This window comes from Epinephelus lanceolatus, chromosome 16 (genome assembly GCF_041903045.1).
Source record: "Epinephelus lanceolatus isolate andai-2023 chromosome 16, ASM4190304v1, whole genome shotgun sequence".
Lineage (NCBI taxonomy): Eukaryota > Metazoa > Chordata > Actinopteri > Perciformes > Serranidae > Epinephelus > Epinephelus lanceolatus.
In genome coordinates, this window is record NC_135749.1 from 3,386,257 (window position 1) to 3,397,500 (window position 11,244).

Here is an 11,244-nt window from a genome sequence, read left to right on the forward strand (position 1 = left end):
CTACCTTTCCATTTCTGCATGACTTTTGTTCACTGTTTTGTACTTTCGGTATTATTTTACTTTCAGTATTTTTTTTCCTCATTTTTAGTTTCAGGTCTCGTTGTTTATTTTGTCGGACTCGGTGGTGACGCCATCGCCAAGTTCACTTGACCTCGTCTTGACCCTCGCAGCCAAGCTGCCCGTGGCTCAGTGTTACTTTTTTTTAATACACTTAAGAACAAAAACATTTTCATTTTGTGCAATAACGGTTTTTTTTTTCTTTTTTGGAACTAAAGTAAATGCTTATTTAATTTTGTGTGTGTATATGTAAAGGCATTTTTATACAGTTGTTTTATTTTTGTAGAGTTTTAAATTTTGTTTACGAAACCGTTCCCCAGGCAGCATCTCTGGAGTGTGTGTGTTCCTCAGTTGTTGTTTCTGTGTGTGATCGGGAGTGTGTGCACCTGTCTGTCATCAGGCTGAGCTGCCCTCCCCCTCCTTCTCTTCTTCTCCCCTCTTTAATTGTGTTGTTCAGTTTGATAAGGAGCAGAGGGAACAGAAAGGGATACGCAGCTCTTATCTTGATATTCCTTCCATTTTGCTTCATCTGTCTTGTGAAAATGGGCGAGGTTAACATGAAATTCCTTCATGGAAGTCTTGTTCTTCAGCCCAGTTAGTCGAAGGCATCCTGGAGGGAAGTGGAGGGATGGAAATTGCACCCTGGGATATCCTGAGAAACGAGAGGAAAGGACGGGATTGTGTTTTGGCCTCCTGAGCAGATAGAGCTTTAGCGGTGCCACCTCTAGACTGTGTGTATTTGTATATCTCTGTATGTGTGTGTCTCCCTCATGGGACTGTGCTGTTGCCATATTTTGTCAGTCAGGGGAAGGCTGGCAGTGGCCTGCTGGTTTTGTCTCGGCCATCTTTCTCTCCTCTGGAGGTGATTTTAAAAGCGAAGCCTCCACACGGAGCAGAATTTGACCTGAAAGAGCCTCTTCTGTTGAACATATATGCTCGTGTTTTCATTTTGTGCTTGTCTCTTTTTATTACATGTTGTAGGAGGGTTGGGCCGAGAAGGCAAAAGCTTATCTGACTTGAATTCGAAGACCCAGATTAGGGTGAGAGGGCAGAAAGCCTCTGACTCGAGGTTCAGAGAAATCCTAGTTTCTCTAGTCAAGGGACACGGTCGTGGAAATCTGATCCCAGGGCTGAGGTCAACTCCGGCCCGCAGCTGTAAATCAGTGCAGACCAACACTAAAACGCTCAGCGATAAGGTTTTCTCCTTTGTGGTCCTGGACAAAGGAGGAGGAGGAGGGAGGGGCGGTCTTCCTGAACCAAGGACCCTCATGAAAGGGAATTATATTTTGATTCCATTCAGGAATCTTGTGTATATTTGATTGCCAGGTACTTCCGCTAATTGTTTGCAATGCCTTTCTTTGTGTTTACTTGGAGTGTGTGTACGTCGTTTTCCGCGAGCACACCGTGTCACAAATACACACACTCACAGACAGGACTGTCGAAGGCTGTGACTCGCCCAGAACACTACACACGCTGGTGTTATTACTATGCAAGTGGGTTATTCTAATTATCACGTCAGCTCTCTCCTCTTTCCTCTTTTTTTCTCCAAACGACAAACACTGCTTGTTGGACTGGAGTTACTGACTGACTACAAACCCCAGCCCCCCCCCCCCCCCCTCCCCCCACCCCCGGCCCCTTGTATTTGTACGGAGGTCCTGAAATGTTTCAAAGTCTAGTTTTCTACATATATCAGTCAGATGTGAGGAATGGGGGATGTTAATGTCAGTGGTTGGGTCTGTGTAGTGTGTGACATAGTGAAACGTGTGTGAGAAAGTATCGAGACTCATGACTCGCCTCAACAGGTTTTTAAATCAGACGGTTCGTGAGCAGGTGCACCCAGAGAGCGACTTGCACTCTGCAGGTGCAACTCAGGAGGGGTCAAAGTGTCCACCAACAATTCTTTACTTTTTACTGAGACTCTGTTCAGTGCTGTTACACTATTGTTTTCTAGTTTTAAATCATGGCAACTCTGATCCCTCAGTCAGAACCACACCTGGCATCAACTCAGTCTGAGATGAAGGGTTTCTGTTTTGACCGGTGGCTCAAAGGCGGAGCAGATTATGAGCTAATCATCACCTCCAGAGAAATTCCTTTCATGTTTAATAATTTGGCCAACAATAAAAACCATTATGGATGCCTCACTGTCGTACACTCACGATGTTACGCCCTGTGGATGGTTATTTCCATCTGCAGGAAGGTGATCATGTTGGTGCATGAAATGCAAAGTTCCATGCAGTCCCAGCCCAAAATAAATTGGATAGCAAGGTGGATGTAGTTTGACGCTACATCTCTGTCAGCCATGCTTTTAAGATTAGAACCAGCATTGATTAAAGGCTGAAGATGAAATTGCCAATGAAAGGTTGTTGACTGGGTTCGAGTTGCCGGCATCTCCACAGCAAAGACTTGACATGCAGTATCATAGGAAGTCTGTATGGATTAAAATCTCTGTGCATCTCAGCGGCCCCTCGCAGCTCGCTCTCGGCGTGCACTCTTTCTGTCCTGCTCCATCTTCACTTCTCCAGTGTGGTGTAAGCAGCAGGAAAAGGAAGCAGCAGCAGAGAGCGGGCCGGGGCCGCGGAGACTTTGGCGTACACATGTACATGTAGATGCAATGTAATATGACCCTCCATTGCAACACAATGAGGGATTTTAAAACTGGCGGCTGCTGTTTAGAGAAGAGTGGCAGCCGCTCTTTGTCCTGGCTGATTCATGTGAGCAGTGGCCCCTCCAGATGGACACTGAGCCACCAGTGGCCGGAGGAAACCACTGCCCAGCTTTTGGTTGTTTTTTTTTTGTTTTGTTTTGTTTTATTTTTTTGACATTTTTATGTAAATATATTTTTTTCTATTTTATTTTTTAATAAACATTTTAAAACTGCCAGTCTGCTTGTGTTTTTGTCTTCATGGTGACACCATACGGGTGCTTAATGCTGCAGTAACATGTGTCTGACCACACTGATGTCATATAAGTTGTCACGGCAAAAATGTAGGCACATAGTTCATCATCCAGCAGTCACAGAGCAACGTCCAGTATTCACTCTCCATTAAAGGGCCAGTTCAGCCTAAAATAAAAAATACATGTTCCCTCTGACCTGTAGAGCTGTTCATCAGTCTAGATTATTTCGGTATGATTTGCCGAGTGTTGGAGGTGTCAGCCAAAGAGACGTCTTATTTCGGTTACATACATCTGGAGAAACAGATTATTTCACGCAAAATTTCTCACAGTTCATAATGGAGAAAGGAACAGACTGAAGCACCAGGCTTATTTCTGTCTCTCCTATATTAACCAAAGGAAAACCCAGAATATAAACTAGCCTGTACCAAAGAGAGGACATAAATAAATTAATAATTAAATACATTATACTCTAAGTTATGATCCACAATAGTTTTACATTTGAAGGCTTTTTTTTTTAACTCAGTACTGAGTCCGTTCTGTAGTTTGACTCCCAAAACTGAAACACATCTGTATTTTACACTGAACAGGTTTCATAAATAAACAAACCTCTCAAATTCCTCGAAAAAGTATTTCCAATATTCTTAAAGGAATAGTGCACCTAAAAATGAAAATGCACCCATTATCTACTCACCCATATGTCGAGGGAGGCTCAGGTGAAGTTTTAGAGTCCTCACATCACTTGCAGAGATCCAAGGGGAGAGGAGGTAGCAACACAACTCCACCTAATGGAGGCTGACGGCGCCCCAGATTCAAACGTCCAAAAACACATAATTGAAACCACAAAATATCTCCATACTGCTCATATGGCCGTCTCACGGTCTTGCGCAAGTACACACATGAACACGGCGCACAGAGAGGCAGTCAGAGCTACAGGCTACAATGAGGCTAAAAACAGAGTTCAAATGACGTTTCTCCAAACAACTTTTTATGTCGGGGCTTCAGGACACTTGGATCACTACGGACGAGCAGTATGGAGATATTTTGTGGTTTCAGTTATGTGTTTTTGGACGTTTTCAGCCTCCATTAGGTGGAGTTGTGTTGCTACCTCCTCTCCTGCAAGTGATGTGAGGACTCTAAAACTTCACCTGAGCCTCCCTCGGCATATGGGTGAGTAGATAATGGCTGAATTTTCATTTTTGGGTGCACTATCCTTTTAAATACACAGTATCTGGAAATTTTAAAGTGTAGGAACGATTGATAAGTAGATTCACAATAACCTGCTTTATATAATATTCTGAGGACTCTTTTCTGAAGGTTAATTAAAGGATCTATATTTGTTTTGGATGCATTCCCCAAATCTTAGCACAGTAGGACATGTAAGGCATTACAAGTGAGCAATACAATATATACAAACATTTCCTATTTGACAACTGCCTTGTTTTATAGAAATATGTATGTGACATTAGTACAGAGTGTTACTTGCTGTTTAGTGTGATGATGATGAAACTCCTCTGAATGTGTCACATAAAGACTTTAAAGTAACACCAGACTGTTTCTGCTGCTGAAGTAAAGAGTGGAAAAGTAGTTAATGACTGACGACGTCTGTCTGACTAACGTGTGACATTTATAATAACAGGAGCTGATTAACAGTGTGTGGATTATTTTACTAATTGAATATCATCTGTTTTATCCTCGTTCTCATCACACAGGTGTCTCATGTTATTCTGAGCTGCAGTGATGAATCACAGCGTCAAATATCAACACTGTCACTGCGACTAAAATAAACTTTGCATCAGTTAAAATCATGTGTTCAGTGTGTAAACCATTTCTGTGTTTGTGAGAAGCTGGTTTAAAACCAGTGGAAACAATGAGATGATTCTACTGACCTGTAACAACACATAAGTTCCTCTTTTTACCTGAGACTCTGGACTTTGGCCCATGGATACTTTTGTCTTCAGTGATCTGATTGGTCAGAGGTCGGGGTGTTGACAGTGATCAGGTCAGCTGTTCAGCATCAGTTACCATGGTGATTTATCCCGGTAAAAACACAACCAGCTTGAGTTAACCCTGACGTTACCTCACTAACTCCAGATCCTGCTTCATAGTACAGGCTTCAGGTCGTATTCAGCTGGTTAATCTGGGGTTAATACGCTAACATCAACTTCCTGTTGTGTCTGAAAGCAACACTAATGAGAGCTGTGAGACTGAATCAGAACAGTAAAGGTGCAGGCCTGAGAGGACGCAAAACCTCTGAGGCAAACTGAAGTCAGGTGATAAATCTCTGAGGATTTGTGACTCCTAGTGACCCTATTTCTCAAGATGCATGGTCATGTGACCCATTGTTCTTACGAGTATACTGATTGGTGCAGCTTCAACTTGCTGTTCTTGAAAGTAACCTCAGTCCAAACTGCAGAGGTTTATGCTTCAGCTCCATCCGTGTGTCTTCAGGCTCCTCATTGTGATTCATCTCACCAACACTGGGTGGTGCACATGTACTGCTGTTGGTGCTGAGCTAGGAGAACCTCTCCAGCACAAGGCTGCTGAGCTCTCTGCTTTCTTGTCAGGTATTCACACATGTTGCCAAACTTTATCCACGAGCTTCACATTCAGTTATTCAGTCACAGCAGACCTTCAGTGGATGTCAGGTGTCCTGTCTCGTCAAAGAAAACAATCGGCTCAGCCACCTCTGAAGCACCTGCGCGGGCATATTCATGACAGTCTCGATCCACTTGTCTTCCCCTCGCTGATATGACCTCTGAACAGTAATAACGCTGAGCTGCAGAGGAGGCTTTAAAAGATTAGACGTAAAGCTGCGGCTGAACGAGGTGACAGCAGCCAAAAAGTGAGAGCGTTTGAATTATAAAGCAGCTACCTGTTCAAAGGTGAGACATATGGATTAGTGTTCAGAGCGGGCGAGGTCGAAAGACATAGACGGGGATGATGGGAGCAAGATGAAGGGATGAGAATCAAAGGTTTCTCAGAGGTGTCTGGGTGCTCATAGGGTGACAAACTCCAGTAAGAAAGTTCAAAACAGAGACAAATGAAGAGCCGATCTTTGTAAAGCTGTCGATATATTGAACCTGTCTCGTCAGCTTAGAAAGGTAGAGCATCAGAAATATAAAATAAGAAATATGTTTTAAATGGAACAAACTGCACAGTGTTTAAAACAAAGAGGCAAAACACTGACAGAATGAACTGTTCACAGGATGAAGAATATGCGCAATGTGTGAAAAATAACGAGCCAAGAATCTGTCGGACAAACAGATTGCAGATGTCTGAGTGGTGCCAGCCGTTCAACCTGATGACCCAGGAGTCTGTCCGCTGTTAGCCAGGGCTGAATTAAACCACTCTGAGCTGAGAGGCTTGATGCACGGCCGAGTGAACAAGTCTCTTACAAGTCAGTGATCTGCGGCATCCACACCTGGTTTGATTCTCACAACAGAGGAGAGAACAGACAGATGAGACTTCTGTCTGACTGTGATTATAATAGAGAAGAATATCTTTATTGTCATCGTACAGTTTATGGCCTCTTCGTTTGCGAGGACAAGGAGGGCGCACAATTCCTTGTCTCCCCAGTTGCTCATCTTTACAGTGTCTGTCAGGTTTGTGTTTCCCTCTTGCTACTAGCTGCTCACTAATTCCTGCTATCAGCTGTTTCCTGTTTATCCACCGCCAGTGGCTCGCACGTCCGGCGTCATCAACAGCCCCTGCCACGGCGGAAGGCCGCCTCATTCTTTTTAAACCAAAAAGATTCCACCAATATGTCTACCCTACGAGGCGGAAAATTGGGCACCTCAGATCAACTCACCAATCTGTCTCTGTGTGTCTAAACACTCGCAGCTTGCCGGCAAAATGGCCCAACAGTCGCGGAAAATCTGGCAGCGTGAAAGGGGCTATAGAGACAGACAACCATTCACACTCACATTCACACCTACGGACAATTTAGAGTCACCATAAATCTTGTCAGTGAAGATTCTCAGTCGTCCAGGTCATGGTAGTCTGGAGTGCTTTATCGTAGGCAACTAGACTAGACTAGACCTTTGCCTCTCTTCCAAGAAGCTTTGTTTCACCGGTGTACCGTATCTGAACATCCCTGGCTGCACTGAACTGCACACACATCATTACTGCTTCTGTCAGGGCGTTCTGTCCTCAGGGTGGACAAGCTTCTGCCTCAGTGTGTTACTGGGTTTGAAGTGTTTGTTGAAGATCGTCCTGAGTTTGTCAGATACTCCTGCGACATAAAGAATGTTTTTTCATTCTCACATGTGACCTCAATGACTCTGTAAGGATCCACACCCACACAGAGTTTAAAGCCTGCGACTACACACCAGTCAGTTAGAAGTGAAGAAGCCTCTTGGATGAAAGGCGAAACATCTTCAAGAAACTCAGTTGCCTACGATATAGTCATCGGTAAACCTATGCTGCTTGTCTTTGGACAGTGGGAGGAAACTGGAGCATCCAAGATGACCCACACTGACCTGGGGAGAACATGCATACTCTGCATGAAAGGGTTACCCCATCCTGGGTTCGAACCCCCCACTCTGGGTTTGAACCAGGAACCTTCTTGCTGTGAGGCGACAATGCTAACAACTGCATCACCCACATTTCCACAGTCAAGCCTTCGTGCATTCGTTTACTGCAGTTATTGCTTTTGAATAAAAGCTGTTTTCTAACTGCCCTGTATCTCCTGCCCGGGTGCAGCAGTTCAAACAGATGGTGTCCACCGTGGGACGGGTCCTTTAGTATGTTTTAGGCTTTTTTAAGGCAGCGGGAACTGTACAGCTTTTCCATGGAGGGGAGAGGACAGCCGATAATTTTCTGGGCGGTGTTGACAACCCTCTGGATAGCTCTGTCTGCTACCGTGCAGCTGGCGTACCACACACATATTCAGTACGTCAGCACACTCTCTGTGGAGCAGTGGTAGAAGGACACGAGCAGTTTCTGGGTGAGCTGGTTCTACCTGAGAAATCTCAAGAAGTAGAGTTTCTGCGTAATGCTGAGGTGTTGGCGCTCCAGGTCAGGTCCTCCTCAATCTGATCACCCAGAAAGCAGAGACCCTCTTCACATGTTTAATACCTGAATGTCCGTTTTATTCCTCCTGTAGTCGACAATCAGCTCCTTGGTCTTGGTGGTGTTAAGGACCAGGTTATTGTCCCTGCATCACCCAGTCAGCTGCTCCACCTCATCTTTGTATGCCAACTCATCCCCCCTGGGATGAGTCCCACCACTGTTGTATCATCAGCGAACTTGGGTGTTGCTAGAGTGGGCGGGGCTCACTAACTGCTTGACCTTTAATCACCTGGTTGTGAAAAGGAGCATGTTTATGTTGAGTATTTTCCAATTTAGTCTTTTCCATCCATCAATTGTCATCCACTAATTTTATGCACCTGCAACAGCAATGGCCCGAGGCATTTTGTTTTCAGGGTGTCCCTCCGTCCGTCCATTAGTCCGTCTGTCCCATTCTTGTGAACATGAGACACCTTGAGGAAATTTCTTTAAACGTGGCACAAACGTTCACTTACACTCAACAATGGACTGCTCATATTTTGGTGGTCAAGGGTCAAGGTCCCTGTAATCCTGTCCCTCTCAGTCTCATGAACGCAACATCTCAAGAAAGCCTTGTGGGGATATCTTCAAATAGCCTCAACGATGAAGACATTATATTTTGGTGGTCAAAATCAAAGGTCAAGGTTACTGTAAGCTCCTCCATCTCATTATTATGATCATGATATCACAAGAATGCCTTGAGGGGGTTTATTAAATTTGGCACATACTTCCACCTGGATTCAACGATGAACCAATTAAATTTTGGTGGTCAAAGGTCAAGGTCACTATGACCTCACTTCCGTCCCATTCTTGTGAAAGCGATATCTCAAGAATGCCTTGAGGGGATGTACTGAAATTTGGCACAATGTTAGCTTAGACTCAACAATTAACTGGTACATTTTTGGTGGCCAAAGGTCAAGGTCACTATGACCCCACTTCCGTCCTATTCTTGTCGAAGTGTTATCGCAAGAAAGACTAGAGGGGATTTCTTCAAACTTAGTACAAACATTCATTTGGTCTCAGCGATGAACCATTTAGATTTTTGGTGGTCAAAGGTCAAGGTCATTATACGCTAATTCGTCTTATTATCATGATCGGGATATCTCAAGAATGCCTTGGGGGAGTTTATTCAAATTTGGAACATACTTCCACCTGGATTTACCGATGAACTGATTAGTTTTTGGTGGTCAAAAGTCAAGGTCACTATGACCTCATGTCTGTACCATTCTTGTGAAAGTGATAACTCAAGAATGCCTCGAGGGAATGTCTTCAAATTTGGCACAAATGTTCACTTAGACTCAACGGTAGTCAGAGGTCAAGGTCACTGTGACCTTGCGTCCATCTCATTCTCATGAACGCATTATCTCACCAGTACCTAACACTAATCTTGGGTGCCCATCATAAAACATTGCTGACTGTATAGATCTTCTGTGCTGCAGGATGAAAGATGTGTGTGTGAAGCATCCATGTTTTAGAATATGTAGCAACATCCATATTTCAAGTATTGTCAGTTGTCATGGTTACATATGAGTCTGGACAGACTTGGATGTAAACTGTAACTGCAACTTGACTGGTTCACGTAGGCGTACAACCGCAAGGCAGTAATTCCTGTTAGGTTTAGTTTTGTTAATGATTCTGTTAAATCAGGAGTTCACAACTCTTTTGGCTTTTCATTCTCCCTCTCATGGCTGTTTCATTTGCATAATTTTGCTATTTATGTGGTTGCATTACGAAAGGAGAGCTCAGAGGAGATGTTAACTTTACTGTGAATTCCCTCAGATTTAGCCTGTGTGTATTTACTGGTGTCGTGACGCTCCAGGGAGTCTTCAAACAGTCATCCACTTCTCGAGATTTTGTGCTGCAGGAAACGGAGCCAAACAGCATTTTAACAAGCCGTGTAAGGATCCCCCGAACAATAGAAATCAAAGGCAATTAAAAGCCTGATTAGTTCAGCATTTTGTCAATTCCCAGATACTTTGTGTATCTCTCAAATAAGGCGTTTTACGTCTGGGGATCAAATGCAAAACAGGCTGAGTGGTAAATCACTATGTTTGATTGAGAAAAACATTGTGCTTTGTGCTTAATGAATCCCACAGTGTTCGTCTTAATGAGGAATCAGGAGGTCTCTGTGTGGGTGGTATCTCTTTCCCTCTCAGTCTTTCTCTGCGTTTTCCACCTTCCCACCTTGATTGCTGCTTATCTAGGTCATCTCAGTGTGTTTTAATCACCGCTGGGTTGAGAGAGACCCAGTTAGGTGATGAAGCCCTCTTTTCTCTCATCATGGTAGGAAGTCGGCTTAAAATCTAGCACATCGTTGGTCCTGCTGTAATTATCATTGTTCGTGCTCAGCTGCATCTGGGATCAAATCCAATTGTATCAATTATTCACTATCCACAAGGTGCTTTTTAACCTCGATCATGTTTAGCCCTCCATATAACACCATTTTGTTTAATATAGGATACAGTGGAGCACACTCTGTTCTGATATGTGTGTGCTGTCGTGAATCCATAGGACGGGATTGACTGCTGATTTCCCAAATGAGTCAAGGTGGCCGTGTGACACCAAGCATGTGCAAATAAGATTGGCTATATGCTTCCTGACGATCCTGGTGGGTGTTTTTGTCTGCGCTGGTGCACACGGAGAAAAGCACGCTAGAATCCAATTGCAGTTCTCTCTGTTCTTCCCGAGCTCATGCTGCTCTCTCTTTTTAAAAAGTGACAAGCTGCAGATTTCTCTCAGCAGGCCTGCCAGCATCGTGCATCCTAATTATTCATTTGATTACCTGAGACAAGCTAAAAAAACCAGATTCTTAAACACAGAGGAAATGTCTTCGAGACACGCATCAACACAAAGAGCCCCTTTGTCTCCACTACAAAGCATTTGTGCGGGTCAGATGTCGCTGTCACTTTGTACCTCGGGCTCTAATGTTTCTCCTCCAGTTTGCAATCTGTAAATACAACTTGGCACCGTACGAGTGTTTTGATCTGGACCATGACCAACAAACCAGCAGATTGATCAAAAAGATATTGTGACATATTTCTTCTTTCATTAAAGTTAAACCCACATGTGTTTTTGATGTTTTTATATCGTATTATAAAAGAGGTGTTGGTTTACTAAATACCAAGCGTGTGACCTCAGTGATGATGACTGAATGAACCCTTAGGTGCTGGCTTTATGGATGTTCAATTTCTGCACGTTGTCCGGTAGGAACAGGAACATGAATCCAGTTCACACACTGATTCACAT